The 24,389-nt window shown below is 35.5% G+C and overlaps 1 protein-coding gene and 1 pseudogene across 1 annotated transcript in view; both read left to right on the top strand.

Moving 5' to 3' along the window:
* Positions 1-24,389, top strand: part of uox (urate oxidase) — a 321,443-nt gene that overhangs the window by 57,967 nt on the left and 239,087 nt on the right. The window lies entirely within an intron of this gene.
* The window catches only part of LOC128022623 (tubulin polyglutamylase TTLL7-like), a 79,637-nt pseudogene that overhangs the window by 27,381 nt on the left and 27,867 nt on the right, over positions 1-24,389 (top strand).

The following is a 24,389-nucleotide window of genomic DNA, read 5'->3' as shown; positions in this document are numbered from 1 at the left end:
CCCTTTGTTTATTAAAGACTTAAACTTGACTTTTTTGTGTGTTTGGTACTGATGAACTCATCGTCATCTGTGTACCAGAGCAGCCAAGAGCTGGAGAACTGTTCAAGCTCAAAACCAAAGGAAATAAATGATGGCAGAGCTTGAAACAGACCAAAATGTCTGGTCCTATTAACCTGGGCCTAGTCAGGGTCCAGAGACCAGCGATAGAGACAGCACCTTAATAAACTCACTCTCTCTGACACACTTCAGACGTTTGGAGCTTTAACTAACAATAAAATATGCAGCACATTTTTGGGATGTGCGCTGAATCTTATCCATTTTCCACCAGGATATCTCTGATTCGGAAATGTGAAAAGCTCCCGGTGCAGGATCACTTCATTGTGCAAGAATACTTAGACAAGCCCTCCTCATGGAGGGCTGCAAGTTTGACCTGAGATTTTACATTCTTGTTACCTGTGATCCGCTACGTGTCTTCCTCTACATCGACGGCCTGGTGTAAATGGGTACAGAGAAATACCACATGCCAAGCGAGTCAAACCTGTTAAGTTGATATATGATATCAATGATGTAAGTGACTTGAAACATTTCATTCTATGCCGTAAATGGACTTACAGTCAAAATGAACTTCAATGAGTTCCAATAATGGCCAGAATCCTCCACTCTATAAAACTGTCATGGAGACACTTTTCACAATCCAATCAGTTCCTGATGGATACAAGCAATTACAAAAGTATTGACTTTAACACTTTCACACATAATTGAGATAATAGGCATTAATTGTGATGAATATGAGTGTATTGCTGCAGTTGTTACATAGTAAAATGTGACACAAGTTGCAAACGTGTACATAGAAGATATGTAAATTCAACCATATGCAAAATTATTCATATAAAAGCAAAAAAAAAAAGTCACACTGTATTGATTTGTATGTAAAACAATTCTTGTATAAACTGTTGCATTGTAAATCTTTGGAAACCATTCTTGTGTAAAATGTTGTATTACATATATTCATAAAATATTCTTATGCAGATGTTCTGTTATGTGACATCTGCTATGTAGACCATACATGTGACAATTTATGTAATAATGGATGGATCTTAACCCCCCCCCCCCCCAGAATCAGCTGTACATGAACTTGACCAACTGTAAACAAACACAACGAGAACTTTGAGCGAGATGAAACGATGGACAAAGGCAGCAAGCGCTCTATTGGTTGGTTCACAGAGTTCCTTCGGACAAACAATTATGATCTGGCCAAATTCTGAGGTGATGTATCAGTGAGTTTCTTTTTCATTTTTATTGCTCCGTCTTTCTGCATGATTCAATGGAAATGTGATGTACGACACACATACCTGTATGATAACATGAAGCAATAAACGATTATGTAATTGGACACTTTAGCTACTAGCACCATGAGCAGTGTGTGCCAAGTTAATAGAAGTTCTAAAAAAATTTGAGAACTTTTAAAAATGTGTCTGCATGTGTGTTTTATGCATATGATTTCACTGGTTCACACCCATATTAGAAGACACTGCACACCCAGTATTTTCTCCACATTTCCATTACAGAGTAAAGCCTTTTATTCCATAACACAATGCATATCATGACCCTGATGACATGCTTTTCGAGATTTGCAGTATTTTCAGAATTCCATAGATAATGCAGCCCTACATTCATCAGCCTCCCTGACTCCAGTTTCTCAGTTGTATCAAATTTTCCTTTTTCAAAAACGAATCTGTTTCCTGTCAGGTTGTTACCAGTGTGACAGCTCTGCCCTTATCTTTCCTGTGTTTCTGTTTGCCATCTCTTCCTCCTTGCTGTCCACTTCTCTATTTTGATCTAATTGTAATTCTTCCATCTTTTCAAATTTAGAGCTCACCGACTCATTGTAAAACTGCATGTATTGACTCCTTTGCCAGCATTCAGAAGTGGTACATTTTACCCAGTGTGCACCTTCTCTATAATACAGCGCCTCTTTATTGTCTCAAAAGCTATCCTTATTTATTGAAGTAATTTCTCAGATGTCAGAAGAAGTGTTAAATTCTCATTTACAGGTGCATCTCAATAAATTAGAATGTCATGGAAAAGTTTATTTATTTCAGTAATTCAAATTAGATTCTGAAACTCGTGTATTAAATAAATTCAATGCACACAGACTGAAGTAGTTTAAGTCTTTGGTTCTTTTAATTGTGATGATTTTGGCTCACAATTTAACAAAAACCCACCAATTCAATCTCAACAAATTAAAATACTTCATAAGACCAATAAATATTTTTTTTTAGTGAATTGTTGGCCTTCTGGAAAGTATGTTCATTTACTGAACATGTACTCAATACTTGGTAGAGGCTGCTTTTGCTTGTATTACTGCCTCAATTCTACGTGGCATGAAGATGATCAGCTTGTGATACTGCTGAGGTGGTATGGAAGCCCAGGTTTCTTTAACAGTGGCCTTCAGCTCATCTGCATTTTTTGGTCTCTTGTTTCTCATTTTCCTCTTGACACTACCCCATAGATTCCCCATAGATGGCCAGAGTTTGCTGGCCAGTCAAGCACACCAACACCATGGTCATTTAACCAACTTTTGGTGCTTTTGGCAGTGTGGACAGGTGCCAAATCCTGCTAGAAAATGAAATCATTATGTTCAAAAAGCTGGTCAGCAGAAGGAAGCATGAAGTGCATGAACTCCAAAATTTCTTGGTAAACGGGTGCAGTGACTTTGGCTTTCAACAAACACAATGGACCAACACCAGCAGATGACACTGCACCCCAAATCATCACAGACTGTGGATATTTAACACGATACTTCTAGCAGCTTGGGTTATGAGCTTCTCCACCCTTCCTCCAGACTCCAGGACCTTGGTTTCCAAATGAAATACAAACTTGCTCTCATCTGAAAAGAGGACTTTGGATCACTGGGCAACAGTCCAGTTCTTCTTCTCCTTAGCCCAGGTAATATGCCTCTGACGTTGTCTGTGGTTCAGCAAATTCCTTGACACGTCTGTGTGTGGTGGTTCTTGATGCCTTGACCCCAGCCTCAGTCCATTCCTTGTGAAGTTCACTCAAATTCTTGAATTGATTTTACTTGACAATCCTCATTAGGCTGCAGTTATCTCAGTTGGTTGTGCATATTTTTCTTCCATAAGTTTTTCTTCCTCTCAACTTTCTGTTAACATGCTTGGATACAGCACTCTGTGAACAACCAGTTTCTTTGGCAATGAATGTTTGTGGCTTGCACTCCTTGTGAAGGGTGCCAATGATTGTCTTCTGGACAACTGTCAGATCAGCAGTCTTCCCCATGATTGTGTAGCCCAGTGAACCAAACTGAGAGACCATATTGAAGGCTCAGGAAACCTTTGCAGGTGTTTTGAGTTGATTAGCTGATTGGCATGTTACCATATTATAATTTTTTGAGATCGGTGGGTTTTTGTAAAATGTGACCCAAAATCATCATAAGTAAAAGAACCAAAGACTTAAACTACTTCAGTCTGTGTGCATTGAATTTATTTAATACACAAGTTTCACAATTTGAGTTGAATTACTGAAATAAATGCACTTTTCCACAACATTCTAATTTATTGAGATGCACCTGTATGTGTCAGAACAGATATGCATGGACATTTTCAGTTTTGCTGGGGACAAATACACACACACACATGATTCTTTCTGTTCTCTGTGGAGGATGCATGCTGGGATCTAACCTGCTTCTCCGGAACTGCACTTTTGGGGTCCACGGGACACTCAGCATACGTCCCGCTGGTTATCTGCCCCTCATACTTCAACACATCCTCTGTTTAATCATGCAGCGAGACCGCCGGCCTGCCAGACCTCTGATAAGAGAGTACAGCAGCTGATACAGGCCGTCTGTTCCTGTCTTCCTATGATCTGCCCCTGTCTTCCTGTAGCGTGCTGTCAGTCTTTGACCTATCATGTCTCTTCAGGGAGCTTGGATGTTAATGAGTCCCTCGTATGGGCTGTTTGCACATGCAATGAGATTTCGCGAGCATATCCTCACGGAGAGTTAACATAGTGTCATGGACTTGTTTTGATTAGAGCAATTATATTCACGATGTTCACTTCTGAATGTACTGATTGGAGTTGTTTAAATTTGTTGTGTCTTATATAACAAATGCGTGTTTTGTGCTTGTGTTTGCAGGAGCTGGTGGTAAAGACCCTAATAGTGGCTGAGCCACATGTGCTTCATGCCTACCAAATGTGCCGCCCGGGCCAGCCACCAGGGAGTGCTAGCGTCTGCTTTGAGGTGCTGGGTTTTGACATAATACTCGACTGCAAGCTCAAGCCCTGGCTACTAGAGGTCAGTTTTCACCTTCTCTCCTCAATCGGTCCACTTCTTCATCTGTCCCACTTGTGCTGATATACAGTTCACATTTGAGTGTCCTCACTTGTAGGAAGCCAAGATGGAGTATAGATCTTATGTTAATAGCTTCATATTGTGAAATCCAGTGGAATTTACATGCAGTAGGAAGGTTGAACATATACATTTTCTCATCATATTTTGGTAAACAAAATGTGTTTTGAAAATTATGTGATCTACGACCTTTATACAGTCCTTGCCATTAAAGATACATAAAGTGTATCCCTCACAGCCTCATTTTCTTCCTTGTCAAATTCAGTATGGTATCTAACCTCACTAAGGACTAAGGACTTTTGTGTTTTGTATTATATAATTTTTTTTTTAACATTTTTAAATGACTTTATTGCTATAACCAAAGTTAAAAATGGATATTTCCACATCTTGATTTTTTTTTTTATTATTCCAATTTTGTTGACAAAATCAGATACTTTTGGTAAACAACACACTACTGATGACTCTAACTGTGGTATTAACTGTCTTTTGTATAATATTAAAATTGTTTAATTACTTAATGATTTTAATAGAAATAATGAAGGCAAAAATCGATAATTCACCTCAGATCTTGCAAACATCTTATAAGCAACAAGAACTTTCAAACTGTTGACTGTGAAAATCAAGTGTATTTCCATGACAAACTGTATCATTGTAACATTGAGAATGTATTTTAATATGGTTTAATTTTGTAGTAATTTTATATTTTCATTGATTATGCATGAGGCAGTTGTGGGCTTTCAGAGATGTTCTGCTGTTTGTCTGTGATTTGTGACTGATTTTGTCACATCTTATAGCTTTGTTGCATCTGGTGTGGACAGAACAATTGCTTGCGGCTGAAATCTTATCCCATTGCGTTTGATTAGGACGCAGTGTAATTGTATTGTAGGAACATCTGGTTGGTTAGCACTAAATGTATTCGCACTAGTTTTATGTTAGCATGTTGCTAAGCTTGTACTTAATAAACTTAAAGGTGCACACAAATTGGATAAAATACTCATTTTATTTTACAAAAGTGTTATTTTTTTAATCAATCTTGTTTTTTTGTTTGTTTTGTTTTTTCACTGAGTGCATTCAGGGATTGTCTTATTCATGAAGAATACATGAAGTGCTCTTTTAGAATTGGTATCTTAGACATCTTAGAAGTACAGTGTTTCTTTTGGAACTGCCTTTAAACAGCTGCAAGCCTATGAGGCCTTACAATGCTTTCTACATAGGTAGCTCAGCAGGATTTGTGACAAAGATATGGAGTGGAATGATTGCTGGACATCCACATTCACAGTTACGTGAATAGGATGCATCGGCCTTGGTCTTGCTAAAGATGTCTTGGGTTTTGCATCCTTTTGCTAAACTTTTCACCATTTAAGACAAGCATTCCATGCAATTAAGCTAAACGAGGGACTCCCACTGAAAGATGATCTAAATAGGCAGTTGTTTGTGTGTTTGAAAACAGTTGGTTCCTCAGATTCTGCGGTTGGGCATTTTTTTGTTCTGTTTCTCATTCTCATTTCCTTTAGCTGTGGTGTTCTGTAATGTTGGATGACAGTCTTCTAAACAACATTTTCCAGCCTTTCCCAGCATGCACATCTTTTAACTCAACAAACATAAAATGATTGTGCTAACTATGCCACTTCACCACACCATGTGTTTGTCATGGTTATTGCTTAATTGAAAACATTTGAAAAATATATAGCAACTATAATTATTGCTGAATTGTAAAGACAGTAAGACATAGAACATTCATAACTCATTCAGCATTTAAACGTGAATCAATGTTATGGATCAAGGTTGAATTTTGTTTAGATTTTACAAGAAGAATCAATGTTGCAAATCAGCATCAACATCAAAAGTTTGGAATCATTATGTAAATTGTTTTAATTTACGAAGTCTCTTATATTTACCAGAGCTGGATGTATTTGATCAAAACAGTGTAGATTTGTTATATATATAATTGTAAAATTTGATATATTTGTTGTGTTGCAAAATTTTCGGCATCATTACTTAAGTCTTCAGTGTCACATGATTCCTTCAGAATTAATTCTAATATGCTAATTTTGTGCTCAATAAATACTTGTATTATTATTATTATTATAAATGTTGAAAGTAGTTTTTTGCTGCTTAATTTTTGTTGTTGTGGAAACTGTGATATACTACCATTCATATACTTTTATTCAGCAAGGATGCATTGCAATAAATGATCAAAAGTGACAGTAAAGACATTTATAATGTTACAAAAGATTTCTGTTTCAAATAAATGCTGTTCTTATGGACTTTCTATTCTTCATAGAATCCTGAAAAAAATATATCAGGATTTCTATATATTATACAACAAAAACAGTTTTCAACATTGATAATAGGAACCATTATATTTATTATTTAATAGAAACATTATTTTTGATTTTAAGAAACCTGATATATTACAGTATTGCTGTTTTTACTTTATTTAAAAAAATAATAATTATGTAGCCTTGGTGAGACTTTTTCATTATTTTTTTCTCATTTTTTAATGCCTGTCCACAATAAGTCATTTTGATGAAGCATGTTGACTGCAGACTTAAATTCTTATGTATGATTAAATACATACTTTTTTTTTGAAAGCATTATTTTTATATAACTGATTTTTCTCTGTTATATTGCCTGCCCTGCAAATGTTTTGAACACTTTTGGCTTGCGGAATTTGGCCACCTTGTGCGTTTTAACATCTGAAGTGGGGTTCCTGCACAACGGCAAGGATAAATGCTTAAATAGCAGCATATTCAGGACTGACGTTCAGCATAAACACAAGGTTGAGTTAGTTACACCAGAGCTAGAGCAGACTCTCTCTCCCCTCTTTCCTCCGTTTGACAGACACGTTGCAGAAATGTAGGTCAGGACTGTGAGTTAAGGCGGTTAGGATGCAGGAATGCTGGTGACTGACATGTTGGGTTCCCCAGAACGTTCCATGTCAGGTTTTCTGGATCGCCCACACTTCTGTGTGGCAAAGCATGACCTAAATCTTTTAACCCAAAAGTTCTGACTGCAGCTTCCATCTTACTAACCCATTCTAGAATGTAAAATGCCCTAGGAGGATTTATTTTTATTTTATTTATTTTTTTGTTTATTTTTGGCCATTGCTTAAATCCTCAGAATAATTAGATTTTTTTATTAGAAACTGGAACATTTCCAAAAAATTTTAATTAAGGGTTTGTATTAATGGGATGAAAACATGTTGCAAGCTGGATTCAAACATACAACTTCCATGTGAGCACCACAAGTGGATGGCGCATATGTGGATAATATTAGGCCATAAATCTGAAAGATTTTGAAAATGTTATATGCTATCTGGCATTGTCTTTTTAAATGTAAATTCTGCAGCTTTTTATTTAAATACAAATTTGAAACACTCGTGAAGTCAGTTTCTTTCATGCCTAAGATTTTTTGTTGCTGTTGACTTAACATTTTGCCATTATTTTAATTGAGACAGTAGATATTTAATTAAGAGGAAGTATTTTGTTAAAGTAATGGATTCAGGTTACAGGCTGGATTTTAATCCAAAAAAAGTGCATGTTTTTAATTTCGTATTGAGGCGAGTAATTGAGGAATTTGTAGTGTGGCTTTTTTTCCTTCTTTTAATGTTTGCCACTTTCAGAGTTTTGTAGAACTGGATCAAGTTGCAGGCTGTATTTGAACTTCTGTGTTCCACATAAGCAGCAGAGTTCAATGCATTTGTGCTAAATGCTTGTCCTAAGAAAAGTGTATTTTTATGTAGTTTTGAGTCAAGTCATTGTGAAAGTTGAGCGACGGACGTTTCTGGCAGCTCTCTGGTGCTGTGCGTATTTCTTTGCAGGTTTTGGGAGGAGAACACAAACTGTGGTGGTAGATGCAGTCGTTCAGCTCCAGTGATAATGATCCCTCAGTGCTACTAGCAGCCGCCACAAACTCCCATCAATTAACATCCCACAAGCTCCTCACTGAGGGAAAAAAAAGCTGTTTCTTTTTCACGCTACATTTACCGAGCGAACATTTATTTCCGATTTCAAGTGATTAGTCAAGACACATATCCACACTGCAGCGTCTGACGGAGAGAGGCAGGAGGTGTGATTTTCTGCTGTCTGTTCTCTTATGAAAGTTACAAAAGTGGATAAATATTGGGAATTGTCTGCTACTGTATTCTCTCAACTTTCTTCATCGGCCTGTATTTGATTTTTAGTTTTAAAGGCTCACTCTTATCAGATATTCTATAAATTTGTTTCTTTGAAGCAGAAATTGTTATGATTCATCTACAATTATAATTTATTCAGTTTTTATTGCATCTGCAGGTCTCCTGATTCTTTTATCAAGACACTGCCGCACTGGCGACAAAAAAAGTCAAATTCTAAAAATCCTCTTATTCTGACAGAGAAATGTCATATTCTCCTTTTTCTTTAATCCCTTATCAAAAGTTTTTCATTTCATTTTTGGTTTCTTTTCCCTCTTATTTGCAAATGAGGCTTAAATGTCAGTTGAGGTTTCACTATACCTCCAAACGGACAGTTCTTTCTTTCTTTCAAACACGCATGGACACACAAACACACACACACACACACAGGCTGCAGAAGCACTTTAGCGCTGACCGAAAGGCTAATGTTCGGAGGCTTTTGTACTGATTTTATCTTCTCTGCGGGTTTTATTCTTCTTCCATTGACATTCAAAACATTTGAGCCATTGATACGAGCAGGAACACAAACATGGAAACCGGAGAAACCTCACTCTCTTTAGCTCGCCTCACATCATCTGCTAGACGTGGCGAGGCAGCATTGTCCACGTCTTCAGCAGAGCGCATCATTAACATGTTAATCTGAGCACTGCTCATTCACTGGGCTGTTGGGAAGGTTCGTCCACTCAATGGGTCAGACAGAAGCATCTGAGGGCCTTGAATAGCCATTACTCAAAAACTGTGGTGCAACATTGATATCACTTTCCCCCCAAGCCATCTCTGTCTTCTCCCCACTTTTCTTTCCAGAAATTGCTCACACTGGAGCCGTTAAGCTGGCATGACGAATAATGCATAGGCACAGTGACAGAGAGAGAAAGAGAGCGAAAGAGAGAGAGAGAGAGAAAGAGAAGAAACATGGCTTCTCAGTTTGCCTCTTTCAACGAGTAAGACTGTAGTGTCTGCATGCATGATATTCTGTTCTAAAACTGATCAAGCTGCTCTAAAAGTGTTTTAAGGCAACATAGGTTGCTCCCGAAAGACAGATGTTTTAAATTAAAATTAAATTAAATGTATGCATTTAGCAGACGCTTTTATCCAAAGCAACTCACAGTGCATCAGGCTAACAATTTTTACCTATCATGTTTTAAAAGCTAAGTGGCAACATTATGGTGCCTTCTACTTTGAGTTAAATGCAGCTATGAATATAGCCCTCATTAAGAAGGCAATCCCACAATACACTGGGACAAGCACGTTAAGTATGTAGATTACTCAACTTGATCGAAGGAGAAATATAAACTATATTATCAACCAGCGATATATTAAAAGTTGGATATATAATGCATTCTTATTTGCAAATATACGATATGCTTACATAAAGCAATATATACTGTGATTTTTTTTACATCTTTACAAGCTATATTTTGCTTATAGTGACATTATTGCACAAAATGTATTTCCATAAAAGTGGAATATATTTAAGTGAATTATACTCATAATTTAGAACTAAATGTAATCATTTGAAATGTAAAATATAACTTACAAAATATTTAGAACATCAGTTTGTGACGTCAGTGTAACAATCTATTACATTTTAATAAAACATAAATTTGTACGTAATTTAAAAAAGAAGCTAAATATAAATGTGTAAAAAAATCTTCTGTACCTCTAAAACAAAATGTTTTTCATTTGTATGCTTTATGAATCAGAATCAGAATCAGAATCAGAATGAGCTTTATTGCCAGGTATGTTTACACATACGAGGAATATGTTTTCGTGACAAAAGCTCCGCAGTACAACAGAATGACAGCGACAGAACATAAAACACATAATAAAAGAATAAAAAATACAAATAAGTAGAGAGTGAATGTCAATATACAAATTGTAGGCAGGTATATTACAAAATGCAGTTATGTATGTACATGTATATTATGTGCAAAATTTAAGTGTATACTAAGTATGTGTGTTAGATAAATAAAGTGTATGTGTATATAAATATAAAGTGTAGTGTAGTGTGTTCGCAGTTATTATCAGCTGTTCACAAGATGGATTGCCTGAGGGAAGAAACTGGTCCTGTGTCTGGTCGTTCTAGTGCTCAGTGCTCTGTAGCGTCGGCCAGATGACAACAGTTCAAAGAGGGAGTGTGCTGGATGTGAGGGGTCCAGAGTGATTTTGACAGCCCTTTTTCTCACTCTGGATAAGTACAGTTCTTGAATAGAAGAGAGGGTTGTACCGATGATTCGCTCAGCAGTCCGGACTACCCTCTGTAGTCTTCTGAGGTCAGATGTATGATGTTTTAAGAAGTGTCCAGATGTTCAAAAGGTGTGTTTTTTTTGGTCAGATTTAGCTCATTTCAGTGGACAAACAAATGCACAAAATATATATACTGTCCCCCACTCACACTAATGCTGGTTGTGTTCCAGTTCCATTTTCACTAACAGAAATGCACTATCAGTAAACTTAACCAATCATTTGCTCTGGCTCTCTGATTATGTGTGGGCACAGTGTTATTGTAGAGACTGTAACTGAAATAAGGGCAAAGTAGAAAATAAAATAAAATAAAACAAAATGACTTCATTTTGTGTTTAGCTTTTGTGAAGGTCGTGTCCTTGATGCACTTGGTTTTCTGACAATCATTAGAGAAGCAGCAAGCATCCAAGTGCTTGTCAAGTGTTTGCCAAGCCGAGTCAAGTAGAGCTTAAAGAGCTCATCTGCACACCCAAGATGGTCGAAAGCATGTTCATCTTATCTAATGCTGCTTTTGCTACATTGTTTTTCGCTGAATCAGAAGTTTCAAGAAGATTTTAAATCATAAGGAATACATATTCTTGCCATTCCAAACCCATATGCTGCTATTTTTTTAATGAAACACAAAAGTAGCATTTTTTTTTAAAGAATTGTAACACAGCTATTGTCATACAAGGATAGTTTGTCATTTTGTGAATCCATGTGATAGCTTTGTTTGAGAAACAGACTTTTAAAAAACAGAAAAACAGCAACATGATCATTTGTCATTTTTGGGTTAAACATCCTTTTATTTTAATTTGTTGGTTTTGACATTCAGAAGTTTATGACCGCACAGTGTAGATTTTTTTTCTTTTCTTTTTGAAGAACATAAAACATTGAAGAAGAACTTTAAAAACACTTGGTTTATTTGGTGGTTTAAAAATATTTTTTAATTCTACCAAATGCTTTCATTTTTTCTTAACCACTATGAATTTGGTTTTACGCATTAGGAAATTCATGCATGAAAGAGAATTTTAAAACCACCAACTTCTTCAAGATTTCTCACAGGATGACCATAAATTATGCAACACATGCGTCATGATGTGAGAAGTCTGCTTTTCCATATATGCTTCCATATACACACACTTATCTAGCACATTCACTGTTGGGTTAATTTGATTTTCCTTGCATTCGTTAGCTGTCACACTTCTCTATTTGATTTTAATGCCCTTAATTACTGTAAGTCATAAAAGTTGAGGTTCAGTGAATGGAAACTCTAGGTGGCAGTGTTGCTCTGTAGAACTGCTATTTTTAGGTTTATCAAAAATTATTAGTGATCCATTCATCTTACCATATTTGAACAAACTAAATTAATTAGCATTTTTACTGCAGTCGCAGAAAAAAAACTAACAAAACAAAAAATGAAGTAAAGTCCTGCTTCATGCTCTAAAATAAATCTATCAGCTGGGTGTTTATTTTAAGAAGTATGCCAGTCTGTGTGTGTTTGGGAATCTCTGATGTGGGGTGAGGTCAACGGCTGTCCCTGAACACACACAGAAACGCTGATTGGTGCTGGATGCAGCCTCTCCAAATGCGACAAAAGAACAAAACAGTGATTGATAAGGATGTGAAATGTGATCCACGTCTCTCTCCACAGCTGCTCCATTAGCAGAACTCAGATCAGTATTTCTCCATGTACAGCGCGCTTAGAATTCGAGCAAGTGTTGTTTTGTTTAACCTGACGTTGTTGATGTTGCATGCATGGGATGGTGTATTCAGTACTGCTAGTGATGCATCGTGCACTTTGCATCATTTTGAGTATCAGATTATTTAACACTATTCTCACATTAATGTTTCTCTACAGAGATGATTATTTTTTATCACATCTGAATATTTAATGCGCACATACATTTTCATAAATGTACTCCTTTTTTTCTCACCAGAAGTAAGATATTTTGTAACACTTTAAAATAAGGTTCTAAGTTAACATTAGTTAGCTACTTTAGTTGACATGAACTAAGCATGGACAGTACTAGACAGCATTAATTAATATTTATTTTTAACATTTGCTAATGCATCGTTTAAATCAAAAGTTGTGTTTTTAAACAATAGTTAATGCCCTGTGAATTATGTAATGCCCTGTATTTTCATTAACTAACATTAACAAAGATTGCTACATATTGTAATACATTGTTTGTTCAAGATGATACTGTACATTAATTAACATTAACTAATTATTGTAAAGTGTTACCTATATTTTTTATTCTCTTTATAAATGCAATATGTACAACATGAAGGCACATACTTAAAAGCTAAGTAAACATAATTCAAATGCATAATATTCACTAGAATGATTACACACTGAAATCATAATCCCCTCGCTGTGGTTTCTTGGATTACTGTCAGGCCATCAGTACACCAAAACTTTGAGGTTACTTGAGGTTATTGCATTGCATTAGTTGTTTTCAAAAACTAAGGGAAATTGTGTATTGATGTAATTTGATTAACTATGACCAAAATCAGTACAGCATTTCTTTTTACGTGCAAAAGTGTTTTTTTGTCTATATAGTTTTTATAAAGGTTTTAGTCATTTATTTATTTTAAACAAAAATAGGAATTGTTGCCTTGGCAAGTAGCTGCAATAAAATACGTTTTTAAAAATAATTTTTCTGTAAGTGTTTATTTTAAACAATTTTAAGGGCTTTATCTCAAGTTAACTTTAATAACCCTGGATTAGCCAACAAAAGCTGAAAATATGTATTTTCACAAATTCCCAGATAGACAAAAAATATTCTCCAGATTTCACATTTTCCTCCATTTTCCCGGAAGGGATAGTCTTTAAATTTGAAATGTGTATATCTGCTATAATTTGACTTTTGGTCAACTTTTAAGACTGCACTAGCATATGGACAACCAGCGCCAAAAGACATGACATTAAATTCACAGTTTAGATCTTATGGTGTGTCTACAGGGACTACAGGTGGAAATTAGCAATTGTTGCTATAACCTGGCCCAAGACATATTCTCTTGTTTAACAAGTTTAATGTTTATTTGTGCATTGTCCCTGTTTCAAATAAAATAATTTCCATTCCATTCCATTCCATACAGAGATTCATTAATCTCAAAACAGTTGGATTCCCTGTAGTTAGCACCACAAGTCTCAGTAAAAGCACAAAGAAGGTGTGTAAATGAAAAATCAGTCAAATCTTTTGATGGTGTCAAGGAGCATTTGTAAAATCCACTTGCGTCAGAATGATTATTATCAAACAGCACTAAATTCTTAAGAAAAAAATGAAAAACATGGCTGACATCCTAAATCTGCGGGACTCCTGCGTGGCGGATCTTGATGAGGCGTCTTTGTTGCTTTGTTTATTTGGGCCATCTGCGGGGCATCTACCCAGTGAGGGGTGACGTGGCCCAGCTCGGAGAGCTAAGAAAGCGTGAGCCGGATCAGCTACTGCTGCTAAGATTACGGCTGATACAGTAAATTCATTGATTCAGTCCACCGTTAGCCGCCCCTCTTGCCAACCACCCCACCGCGGCACTCAGTTGTGATGTAAATATTATCTCACGGTCCTCTCCTAAGCGATCACCTTTCTGAGGGAGTTTAACATTCGAACGGGGCAGCTCTATTAAGAGCCCAGTGAGGGGTGGCTGTGTCTGCTGTCATCTCTCTCTGTGGCTGCCATCTTTCTCCAACCGTTTGTCTTTGCTGGCGATGAAGCGCTAATGCTGTGTTACAAACTGTAATGTGCAAAGCTGTACCCAAAATTCATTTTTGCCGTATCGGAGCTGGCAGCAGAGTGAGTTTGTCATGGGTGGAATACAAAAGAGCATATTATTATCTGAGGTGAAGAAAACCCTCCAGGACACTTGCCTGCTGATAAATGGAGTTAGTAGCTGAAGGAACAGTTCTAATAAAAATTTTGCTGTGTATGTGTTCCTCTAATCATGTCCTATCAAAAGGCCTGTATAAACAAGGTGTTAAGATTTAAGGGAAAGTTAAATGTTCATCATTTATAAAATGTGTCATAAACAATACTTTACCAAAGTGTTTAGTTGACTTACTGGGTAATTAATATATCTTTCGTGACAGATCAGATAAAAGAATAGATCCATAAGAAGGAGAAAACTGTTCAGTTGTAATAATGCAACAGTAATAAAGCAATAATATTATTCCTTCAAGATGTGCTATATATATATATATATATATATATATATATATATATATTTATTTATTTTTTCTACTGTTGCATCCAACCACTTGTAACACTCTCACTTCTTGTATTAAAGTTGAAATTATTTTCTAGTCTTTTTTCCGGTCTGTTAGTAGCACAACATACACTATGGGTTAAAAGGGTGCATTTATTTGGTCAAAAATGCAGTAAAATCAGTGTTATTGTGTAAATTATTATTTAAAAGAACTGTTTTCTATTTGAATATATTTTAAAATGTCATTTATTACTGCTGTTGTAGAGCTGAATTTTCAGCAGTCATAATTTCATTTCTGGTAAAAAATATTATTAATATTTTTATTATTATTATTATTATTATTATTATTATTATTATTATTATTGTTATTATTATTATTAATTAATCTTTTGAATTGTAGTTTATCATGGTGTATTACATTTTTTTTTCTTGATCAACAATTTAGCATATTAGAATGATTTCTGAAGGATCATGTGACATTGAAGAATGAAGTATTGAAAATTCAGCTTTGCCATTACATGGATAAATCACATTTAAAAATATAATAAAATGTAAATAAATTGTAATAATATTTTATAAGATCACTAGTCTTAGTGTATTTTTGATCAAATAAATACCTTAAAAAGACTTAAAAGTTTGTAAAAATTTAAAGTGCCTGATAAAACTTTTTTTTTTTCTGGAATTTGAGTTTTTCATCTATCCGTGCAACAATATGAACAACAAAAGATTTGAGTTTCTGGTCCGATTCTGATTACAAATCCTGCAGCACTGAGGATATGAGTTATGAATGAATATTGACAAACATCAAAGTAATTGTGCAGATATCTTGAGCTGGTCTCATTTCCTGTGCAGGTTTTTTTTTTTTCAGTTCCACAGAGAAAATAACTCTGGCATCTGATGAATTAGCTTGTGTTGGCAGGAATGTGACAGATTATACTAATGCACAGAAAGACATTCTATTACTCAATTATCTCTAATTAACTACTCAAATGATTCTGAATGGTTATAAATTATTTAATTCAAACAAATAAGTAAACCAGATTGCAAAGCTTTTGTTTTCACGTGTTTAGATCACGCATTATTCTGGCCAATGCGAAGCAAACAAAGCTGATCTGAAACACAGAAAGCGTTAACACCTGATCATCACAATGGGTAATGATGAAAATGCAAGGGCTCATGTGATATATATTCGCATGTAAAGATGATTTCTTTCCCAGTCAGCTGTCAGAGATCCACGGAGTGGCAGCACTTGAATAGATTCCTCGTGTGAGATAAGAAAAGATTGTGCTGTTCAAGTGGTGACGTCTATCAGCATCATTCAGCATAATGGACTTGTTGGTTTGTTGCCTGGCTGATCACATTCACTAAATGTCTTTCCCAATCAGAAGAACAACAACAGATGTTTTTGTCTCATAACAAAGCAAGCCAGGAAACATGCAGGCTTTCATGGTCATGATTTTACGGTTTTATGGAACGCATCATTTCTTATTTATTTATTTTTTGGCCATGATATGCCTTTGACATTGTGTCACAACCCAATATATCTAGACATGCAGGCTTCTTAATGGCACCACCTGTGCTCTGATATGCCTTGTCAATTGTCTGGTAATCACTGGCCATGCTTTGAAAACTCTGCAGCAAACAAGATCAAAGTTTTAGTTGTTTGAACTTGAATCTCGCTTGACCTGCATGCAGCGCTTCTCTCCATAGAGGTCATCATTTACTCAACCTCATGTTGTTCGAAACCTGTGTGAGTTTCTTTTTTCCGGGGAACAATATTTGAAGCTTTATTTTCAATGCCATTCCAATGAGCAGACCATTAATGAAGCTTTCAAAAATCATACAAAAACATGAAAAAAGCCCATAAAACATTTGTACTATATTCCAAGTCTGATGAAAAGGAAAATTAAATGTTGATATCTGCCCTATTAATGAAAATGTTGATATCTACATCTTCTTTGTGCGTTCATGAGAGAAGTAGCAATGTTGCCTGGTTTGTAGCCTGATTTTGTTTGTTTGGGTCTAACCTTTTTAATGAATTCTATGAGTTGGTTCACAGATTAGACTGAATGGGTTCTTGAGTAACTGACCAACACTGAATAACACTGAGTAACACTGAACCAGATTTAGGTTTTTTTTTAAGGGAGCTGATGCCCTGTGATTTTCCAATAATGGATAACAATGACTGCTTCTATGTGGCCTCTCAGTCCTCATTAAAAGATGAATATTGCTTCATGTTTTTAATTAAATAGAAAAAAATGATACTATATGAAAACAAAAACATCTAACTCTTTTTCCTCTACAGATCAATCGTGCGCCGAGTTTTGGGACAGATCAAAAGATTGATTACGACGTGAAGAAGGGGGTTTTGCTCAACACCCTGAAACTCCTCAACATCAGGTATGAAGCAGTACTCTCTCCAGAGTCCCATTAGAAAAAGAAAGAAAGAGTTAATCAAAAAACTCACTCTTCATTCCCAGCTGTCTACCAGTCTTTAGTGTTTTAGAAAATATTGATTCCTTGATCTCCACTAAGAAGTTACTTGAAACTCTTTCTCCTCATGCACTTGTATTTGCTACTGTTTGATTAGAAAGAAGAATTTTTAGACACTTGAACCACATTTAAAAATATCTGAAGGTCACAGGTTTACAGTACATGACAAAATACAAAAACAAGTGGCATCTTCAGTGCCAGACCAAGTTTTTAAACTATTTAACTTTTCACAGAGTTGAGCCGGTTTGCAGTTACTGTAATGCAACTGATTCAGATTTTTAGTAGATGTATGAAATATGTTTTCATACATTATTTAACAAATCAGATTTGTTAAATAAGGATAAAATTAGCTAAGATTTGACAACCACAAAATGTCACAATACTGTAAATTTTTGGAGACCATTTTACCTGTTTTGACATAAAACGATATTGCTTGCTTTATTTTGTTTCGGAAATGCTGTAATTGTGTTTGAGTTTAAAGATGTATTCTTGGTTGATGGGGATAGTTCACACAAATATGAAAATTTGTGTTAATTTACTATCCCTCATGGTCTGTGTCTGTGATTGTCGGTTCTTGAGAGTCGAAAAAAGCATATACAAACAAGACCAAATTAAAGCCTGTGGTTCCTGATGATATATTGAGGTCTTATGAAGTGAAATGGTCAGCCTCTGTGTTACATGTTCGCAAACAGGAAGAAACCAATAACAAGGGGAGAAACACAGCAACCAATAACAAAAGGGGAGGTAACACGAGCACGTAACACTCTGCCAGAAAATTATTAACAACATTATTAACTTTAATCCACAGTCTGGGTAAACAGTTCTTAGCGTGTTCACGACAATGGACCGTGAACTTTCTCTGATGCATTATGACATATATGCGGGCGCATATTAATTTGGTCTTGTCTGTATATGTTTTTTTTTTTTACTCTCTCAAAAACCGGCAGTGCATGAATTGCCAAGGACATCACTTTCACCTAAAAACTTTTTACTGTTCTAAATAAAAAACTTTCCTACATCTTGGATGGTCTGAGGGTGAGTAAATTAACAGCAAATTTTCATCATCTCTTTAAGTAGAATTTAAATGGTTATGAGATGATTTGAAACCTATTGATATAGCAAGGTAAGCAAATGGTTTAATCCCACTAGTCTCAGGTATTTATAGTCTTATGGATATAATTTTTAACTGATTGTATATTTTTAGTTAAATGTTTATTGCTACAACATTTGTATGTTTCAGTAAGTTACATTACTGTGAATACTGAGGGTAATAAAAATGTATTTCAATCTGTTTTCTATTACAGTAAGTTTATTTAACTTGTAATGTTCCTAAACTGTGTGTTTATTTGTGAGGATTGTGTGTTTTTGTGGGAATGTTGTGTATGTTTGCTTGTGTATGTATGTTTTGTGTGATTGCCTGTGTACATCTGTGCGTGTAGTTATATGTCAGTATGCTGGGTTTCTGGTGATTGATTATCATAGACCTGGGCTTCAAATCTCAGGTCCACCTATTGTACTTAACATACCCGAGTGGACCAACAATGGTGGTAGAATAGGAAACAACAGCAGACAAACTCAATCCAGCAGTGGATCAGATTTCTGGATGCATTGCTGCCATTCTGTCGCAGTGATTTTCTTGGAAGTCTCCACAGACGTTTACTGTGTCCCAGCTGATCCAGCTGAGTTCTTACCAGTAACATATCAAAGCGACTCCTGTGTTATTTCCCCAGCAGTGGCAGGACAAAACCAATAACTCAGTGACAAGAACTCAGAAGTGTGAAAGTCCTATCAATAAAACGAGAGGCTTCCCTGGTGGTTCAGGAGCCCGCTGACCCTGAGTGGTCACTTCCAACAGCAAATTTGAAGGGCCAGTGAGCGATGAAATCTTAAAGTGCAGAATGCTGTCAGGTCAAGTGATGTATGGAGTCTCGGAGTCTGTCAGGATTTCGGCTGGGAGTTTGGGATACTTTGTGTGCTATTACTGGAGCATTTATTTATTTATTTTTACCCAGAGTGAGTGATAAACAACGGAATTTGGCCCAGCAGAAAGCTGAAGCCCAGCGACGACTGTACGGACAGGGATCAGTGCGGAAACTGACGGCCGGATCATCAGAATGGGAAACAACGACACCAAATAGAGCGCAGGAGAGGAGAACTGGTGAGACCTCTTCAGCATTTTAAAAAATACATACTTTATTAAGTCATATTTACACAATTATTGAAGCAAAATAATATTTTGATGTTGGAGCCATGGAGTAGCAGTTTGTGCAATGGCTCTAGACTTGTAGAGTCTTGGTGCTCATGTTGAAAATTAAAAATGGGGTGGACAGGGGTTTCAGGGGGCTTGGCCCACCACCTCTGTCCCTGTGCCCCCTCACCTCTGGTGCCATCTCCAGAGTGGGTTCCCTGATTATAGTTTGTGAGGCAGGTTACTGTCCTGGGAAGATCTCCCACTCAGAAATACGAAATGGAGAGTGAGTGGGTGTTGGATGCCAAATACACTGATTAAAAGTGAAAAAAGAAGGGAACAGTGTTTGCTTTACAAAGCATTCTAATAATCTTTGCTCATATTCTTAAAATGTCAAACTGCTAACAGTTTTCACTTTGCAGTTTCAAATTATGCCTTTACTGTATGACAAAAAATGATGGAGTATTTTAAGTTTCAGCTGATTTCACCAGTGCATCTCGTGCACACTATATATTCACTGCAAACAGAGCAGCCTGTTCATTATCAAAATAAAACACTGTATGAGGAACAAATACTAGTCAATTTAAATAGTATGTATTACAATCCATGCCGTTGAGCGTGAGCCCCGTCCATGCGCTTTCATTGCGATATCTTTTGAATGCACGCATTCTGCTCCCTTAGGAGTTAAACGCGTGGGCATCACCCCCACCCCCCATAGCGCCCTCTTGGGGACGCAGCACAAGTTCCCATTTAAGGGGGACTATAACAGCCTGTTTATAGTGTTTATAATGTTGGTAAATTATAACATTAGGCTTTAGTCCTATTGGTATTATTTACAAATGTAATAAAATGCAACTTACGTGTTTTATTTTTCCTCAAAAATGTAAAATGTATGTTTAAAACTGATAATAATAATAATAATAATAATAATAATAATAATTAAAAAAAAAAAAAAAAAAAAAAAAAAAATATATATATATATATATATATATATATATATATATATATATATATATATATATATATATATATATATATATATATATATATATATATATATATATATATATATATTAGTAGCAGTCTGGGCTGGGCCAAATTTGACTTCATGCTGGTTTTTATCACAGTCTTGTTGGGAAATGTTTGTGATTTTATATTTATGTATGATAGTTTCTGACGATTAAAACAAAAATCAGACTAGTGTATTTATGAATCAAATAACTACTACTTTAGTAAAGTAACTTAAAATGTTTGTGTGTTTTATTTGTAAATATTTTTAGTTACTATAAATAGCAAAACTACAACACTTCCAAATAGGCTATTTCAGAGCTTTCAACACTAGAAACTCACATGTCATGAATTCAGTTGACCAACACCTTATTCATATGTAAAACTAGGCAATGTTATTACATTTTAAATATAAAATTAATTGTTATTTTGAATTGTTTATTCATTTGTACCCATTACATCTGAAAAGTACTTTTTCCAGCCTACATATCTAGTAGTAGTTTACAAAATTTAGATCAATCAGTATTGGGTGCCATTATTTATTAATTAATTTTTTTCAGAGTGAACCCTTTCGCCAAAAAAAAAAAAAAAAAAGAAAGAAAAGAAAACGTGTTTGCTTCCTCATTTTTCAAAGTAATGGATTACGATATATATCTTTACTCCATAAAAAAGTAAGTAATTGCATTACTTTTATGCAGAATAATGCATAACTTTACTTTTCCATTACAGGGCTTGTTAAATAGTTTTTAAATTTAAAAACAATTTTATATCTTATATTTTTTGCAACTGTAAAGGCCCTTCACAAAAAAAGTGAAATTAATAAACCTCAGGCTTTAGCATGTGCCTCTATCCCTGCAACTCACTCTCTTTCCCTCTCAACGTTCAGTGGATAAATGGGGAAGCAATGTAACTTGCATTACTTATTTGATAATGTAACTGATATTTTGTTGTAATTATAAAAGTACATTTTTTATTTTACTAGCTACTTGAAAAAGTAATCTGATTACTTAACTTGATTTAAAGCATTAACCCAGTTACAGGTGCTGATCATATAATTAGAATATAATCAAAAAGTTGATTTACTTCACTAATTCCATTCAAAAAGTAAATTTGTATATTATAATCATTCATTACACACAGAGTGATATATATCAAATGTTTATTATAACTGACAACTAAGGAAAATTCAAAATTCAGTATCTCAGAAAAATAGAATATTATTTAAGACCAATACAAAGAAATAATTTTTAGAAATCTTGGCCAACTGAGAAGTTTGAAAATGAAAAGTATGAGCATGTACAGCACTCAGGGCTCCTTTTGCCTGAATTACTGCAGCAATGCAGTGCGGCATAGAGTCGATCAGTCTGTGGCACTGCCTTCAGCTCTTCTGCATTGTTGGGTCTGGCATATCGCATCTTCCTCTTCAAAATACCCCATAGATTCTTCTATGGGGTTAAGGTCAGGCGAGTTTGCTTAAACCAGGTACGTTTAGCTTTGGCACTGTGTGCAGGTGCCAAGTCCTTTTGGAAAAAGAAATCTGCATCTCCATAAAGTTGGTCAGCAGCAGGAAACATGAAGTGCTCTAAAACTTCCTGGTATATGGCTATGTTGACCTTGGACCGAAAACACAGTGGACCAACACCAGCAGATGACATGGCACCACAAACCATCACCGACTGTGGAAACTTTACACTGGACCTCAAGCAACGTGGATTGTGTGCCTCTCGTCTCCTCCTCCAGACTCTGGGACCCTGATTTCCAAAGGTAATGCAAAATTTACTTTCATTAGAGAACGTAACTTTGGACCACTCAGCAGCAGTCCAGTCCTTTTTGTCTTTAGACGCTTCTGATGCTGTCTGATGTTCAAGAGTGGCTTGACACAAGGAATGCGAAGGTGAAACCCATGTCTTGCATACATCTGTGTGTAGTGGTTCTTGAAGCACTGACTCCAGCTGCAGTCCACTTTTTGTGAATCTCCTCCTTGTGCAAGGTGTCAATGGTCATCTTTTGGACAACGTTCTTGTGAGCAGTCTTCCCCATGATTGTGCAGATCAAAGAACTAGACTGAGACCATTAAAGGCCTTTGCAGGGGTTTTGAGTTAGTTAGCTGATTAGAGTGTGGCACCAGGTGTCTTCAAATTTGAACCTTTTCACAATATTCAAATTTTCTGAGATACTGAATTTGGGATTTTCCTTACTTGTCAGTTATAATCATCAAAATTTAAATAAATAAACATTTGAAATATATCAGTCTGTGTGTAATGAATGAATATAATATACAAGTTTCACTTTTTGAATGGAATTAGTGAAATCAACTTTTTGATGATATTCTAATTATATGACCAGCACCTATATATATATATATATATATATATATATATATATATATATATATATATATATATATATATATATATATATATATAATGAATTCTTTAGATTCATTAGATTTACAGACAAAGCACGTTTTTGAGAAGTAGAAGGTGCTTTGTGCACCTGTCCTTGATTGGTCGATCAGCGTTTTATCATATGAAGAGATTGAAGAGTTTGCGATGACTGCAGGTAGGTGGTATTTTCAAAGGGCAAAGCTAGATGCAAAAGAGGAGTGAGATTTGGGGATTGGGGGCTGAATGAATATGCCTGTACCAGCATTTAGCAGAGATCAGTGACTATTATAGAAGACACCCTGCTGCGCCACTGCAAATTGACCAGCTGACCTTTCCACAATTATAGTTTTTGATGTATTAAAATGGTACAGTGGGAGTTAAATCTGTATGAATTATAAATGGGCCCCCTGTATTAACAAGTGTAGAGGAAAGGCTGTTATTTGGCCTGCTAACTCTCAGACTTCATTAAGTTGCCTCATAATAGAGGCAACGAGTCATCCGATGCCATTGTTATTCGGTTTTGGGTGGCTAAATTACACTGCAGGATAGCACTAACAGAAACAGGGCTTGATTTCTTTGTTGTTCTTCCTGCTTCTAGCTGCTTATTCACTTGTGTTGTGTTTTCAGAAAGAAAGACTGGCCCAAGTCTGCAAACAGGTCTCTAGGGATGAGAACGAAAAGCGGCACCTGGGGATCTACAGGTAGGGAAGCCGCTTTGACAATTGGTATCCTGTAAGAATGCACGCTTACACTTGTGGGGTCTCTTGTGGCTTGGTTTGGGATGTGATGGTATGAAACAATTTCTTAGGCTCTCATGTGAGGACAAAACAAGGACAAGAGTGGTTCTAAAAGAAAAGCAAAATAGTAAGACACCAATGAATGTTTGAATCCAGTCTTTGGGTAACATTCTATTTATTAATATAATTTTAAGTTTATTTGCAGATTTGTGTTTATATTCCTTGCTTTATCCCTGTAAAAAGACGTGATTTTTTTTTTTTTTTATAAACTTATACATGATTACTTAATTTATACACACAAACAGTACATACTTAAGTACATACGTACATTGGTCAAAAATGAAAAGGGGTTCATATAAATTTTTTTAATAAAAATCAGGTATATTTGGAACCTGACATAAAATTTGGAAGATGTCATAAAAAGATAAAAAAAATGGAGTCCCCATTGTAATTTTAAATCTTTCCCAGTCTTTGCCACTATCCTTCAAACCACAATATTTTACCCATTTGTCGGGAATATATATTATTTTTTAAAATTAAAATATAATACAATTTTGTATGATCACTTTTATATATTTTATTAAGTACAGGTCAGAATAAGTAT

The sequence above is a fragment of the Carassius gibelio genome, chromosome A11 (assembly GCF_023724105.1).
Source record: "Carassius gibelio isolate Cgi1373 ecotype wild population from Czech Republic chromosome A11, carGib1.2-hapl.c, whole genome shotgun sequence".
Classification (NCBI taxonomy): Eukaryota; Metazoa; Chordata; class Actinopteri; order Cypriniformes; family Cyprinidae; genus Carassius; species Carassius gibelio.
The sequence above is the reverse complement of the archived record's forward strand: the minus strand, read 5'-3'. Positions and strand labels throughout refer to the sequence as shown.